The sequence below is a fragment of the Lathyrus oleraceus genome, chromosome 7 (assembly GCF_024323335.1).
Source record: "Lathyrus oleraceus cultivar Zhongwan6 chromosome 7, CAAS_Psat_ZW6_1.0, whole genome shotgun sequence".
Taxonomy (NCBI): domain Eukaryota; kingdom Viridiplantae; phylum Streptophyta; class Magnoliopsida; order Fabales; family Fabaceae; genus Lathyrus; species Lathyrus oleraceus.
Window position 1 is genome coordinate 14,093,815 of NC_066585.1, and position 3,776 is coordinate 14,097,590.

Below are 3,776 nucleotides of genomic sequence, written 5' to 3' on the forward strand. Positions count from 1 at the left end.
CAACCATCTAATGAAGAACCTAGTTCTAGTATAGTAAACCCAACTATCCCAGCTAATAATTTTGAACTTAAACCATCCCCGTTGCAACTAGTACAACAGAGACAATTCGCGGGTCTCGCTACCGAGATCCCTAACCAGCATTTAAAAATATTTCTTCAATTAGCAGATACTTTTAAAACCAATGGAGCTTCTCCTGAGGTAATACATTTAAGATTATTCCCTTTTTCCCTCCGAGATAAAGCCCTATCATGGTTAGATTCCCTTCCACCCAATTCCATTACGACTTGGGATAACCTTAGAAGAGTTTTTCTTGCTAGATATTTTCCCCCGAGTAAGACCGCCGTTCTTCGGAACCATATAACTAGATTTACCCAAAACCAAGGAGAATCGTTGTTCGAAGCTTAGGAGAGATATAAAGAGTTGTTACGAGCATGCCCACATCATGGTTTAGAAAATTGGTTAATCATTCAAACCTTCTATAATGGACTTCATTACAACATAAAGATGACCATCGACGCTGCCGCAAGCGGTGCTCTGATGAACAAACCTTATCCTGAAGCTAGTGCTCTCATCGAAGATATGGCTCAAAACCATCAATCATGGGGAGTCGAAAGAGCGACAGTTGAGAAGAAGGAAGCCCAAGGAGGAGTGCATGAACTAAGCTCTATAGACATGATGCAAGCTAAAATGGACGCATTAGCCCTTAAGGTCGAGCATATGTGCATAAACCCGAATACTGTAGCCGCAATTTCGTCGGATTGTGAGATATGTGGAACCCAAGGACACCAATCCGCAGAATGCAGTCTATTAAACGAAACCCACTCCGAGCAAGTGAACTACACCCAAGGGAACCCATACTCGAATACCTATAACCCTGGATGGAGGAATCACCCGAACTTCTCCTATAAAAACAATAACCCTATTCAAAATAATGCACTTCCCAGACCTAGTTATCAAGCCCCTAGATCAAATCAACCTATGCAACCTGTACCACCAAAACCGAGCCTTGAGAAAATTATGGAAAATTTTATCACCGCTCAAACCCAACAAAACAAGGAGTTCATGAACCAAAACATTCATGTTAACGAATTGATTACTCAGTTAGGAACCAAGGTTGACCAAATAGTTACTCATACCAAGATGCTTGAAACCCAGATCTCTCAGGTAGCTTTAAACCAAGCCCCTCAGACTACACCTGGAGGACATTTCCCTGGACAACCTCAACAAAATCCGAGAGGACAAGCCAATGCCATTACCCTACGAAGTGGGAACGCTTATGATGAGCTACCAAACCCTAGATTAAGTGAACCCGAAACTTCTAAGGAATGTACCAAACCCACGGACGAAGTAAAGGAACCAGAGGAATCTGAAAACCAGGAAGGTCGAGATAAAGGAGAAGAACCTAAAGATAAAATTTACGTACCGCCCCCGCCATATAAACCACCTATACCATATCAGCAAAGACTCAAACAAACCCAGATCAATAAACAATATCAAAAATTTATTAAAGTTATAGAAAAATTTCATGTAGAAATCCCTTTCACAGAAGCCATTACCCAAATACCTTCTTATGCAAAGTTTCTGAAAGACATCCTTACCAACAAACGTAGACTTGACGATCCGAGGCCTTTGGAATGTAATGCTATTTCCGAGGACAAATTAGAAAAGAAAGATAAAGATCCTGGAAATTTCTCCATTCCTTGCCTTTTGGGTAATCATGTCATCAAAAAAGCTTTTCTAGACTTAGGAGCTAGTGTGAGCTTAATGCCTTTAGCAGTTTGTGAGAGATTAAACTTAGGAGAATTACAGCCCACTAAGATGTCACTTCAGTTAGCCGATAGATCTGTTAAATATCCGATAGGCATTTTAGAAGATGTTCCTATTAGGATAGGTCAGTTATTTATCCCTACTGATTTTGTCGTCATGGACATCAAAGAGGACAATGACATACCAAATCTTCTAGGTAGACCATTCTTATCGACTGCAGGAGCCATAATAGATGTCAAGAAAGGAAAGTTGACATTTGAGGTAGGTGACGAGAAAATAGAATTTAAACTTTCGAAATTTCTTATGGCACCTGTGATGGGAGACTCGTGTTATGCCTTAGATATCATTGATGAATGTGTTAGAGAATTAGAACAAAAAGAAATTATAAAAACAATTAAGTTACCATCAACCCCCATAAAGCAAGATGATGACTTTAAAGAACCTTACATCGATGATAACCTTTACGAATGTTTATCCCTTACCCCAGATCCTATGCCATGCCCTAAGAAAGCAACCTTAGAACTTAAGGAACTGCCTAAGAACCTGAGATATGAGTTCCTCGATGAAAAGATGAACCGTCTAGTTATAGTTAGTGCTACCTTGAGCCAAGAGGAAACGAACCAACTTTTAGACGTTTTACGAAGACACCCCTCAGCCTTAGGATATAATATCTCTGACCCGAAAGGTATAAGCCCATCCGTATGCATGCATCGGATTTCGCTCAAAGAAGATTCAAAACCCTCTAGGGAACATCAGAGAAGAATAAACCCTATAATGAGTGATGTTATTAAGAAGGAAGTTCTTAAGTTACTTGAGGCAGGTATAATCTACCAGATCTCGGATAGTAAGTGGGTGAGCCCTGTGCATGTAGTACCTAAAAAGGGAGGCATCACAGTCGTGCAAAACGATAAAGGCGAACATGTAGCAAAATGTTTAGAAGGAGGATGGCGGATGTGTATAGATTATAGAAAATTAAATAAAGCAACTAGGAAGGACCATTTCCCTTTACCATTTATAGACCAGATGTTGGAGCGTCTAGCCAGACACTCTTACTTCTGTTATCTAGATGGATACTCTGGATTCTTCCAAATACCTATTCACCCTGAAGATCAAGAAAAAACTACCTTTACATGCCCCTATGGAACCTTTGTCTACAGACGAATGCCTTTCGGCCTCTGTAATGCTCCAGCTACTTTCCAACGCTGCATGATGTCAATCTTCGCAGATTACCTAGATGGTATCATGGAAGTGTTTATGGATGATTTCTCGATTTGCGGATTCGATTTCCATAATTATCTTGCTAACCTTGAGAAAATCCTGGAGAGATGCGTGGAGGTGAACCTTGTGCTAAATTGGGAAAAATGTCATTTCATGGTAACCGAAGGAATAGTTTTAGGACATATAGTTTCCGAAAAAGGTATAGAGGTAGATAAAGCTAAAATAGAAGTTATAGAAAACCTAAAACCACCAAAAACCATAAGAGAAGTCTGAAGCTTTCTTGGACACGCTGGATTCTACCGGCGTTTTATTAAGGACTTCTCCAAAATAACCAAACCTTTAATTGGACTTTTAATGAAAGATGCTGAATTCATTTTCGATGAAAAATGTAATGACGCATTTAATCTTTTAAAGCAAGCATTAGTATCTGCACCCATTATGAAACCACCTGATTGGTCAGAACCTTTCGAGATAATGTGCGATGCTAGTGATTACGCAGTTGGAGCCGTTCTAGGACAAAGGAAAGATAAAAAATTACATGCCATTTATTATGCCAGTAGAACCCTAGATGCTGCCCAGCTTAACTACGCAACAATCGAAAAAGAATTACTCGCTGTAGTTTTCGCTATAGACAAATTTAGATCTTATCTAGTAGGAGCAAAAATTATTGTTTACACCGATCATGCTGCCATTCGTTACCTATTAAGTAAAAAAGATGCCAAGCCCAGGTTACTCCGATGGATTCTATTACTACAAGAGTTTGATTTAGACATAAGAGATAAAAAGGGCAC

At 39.6% G+C, this 3,776-nt stretch overlaps 1 non-coding gene across 1 annotated transcript; it reads right to left on the minus strand.

Moving 5' to 3' along the window:
• Nucleotides 1-342: 342 nt before the first annotated feature.
• Nucleotides 343-449, minus strand: LOC127109020 (small nucleolar RNA R71). Its single transcript, XR_007796509.1, has one exon. It is a non-coding gene; the product is annotated as a small nucleolar RNA R71 (small nucleolar RNA).
• Nucleotides 450-3,776: the final 3,327 nt, after the last annotated feature.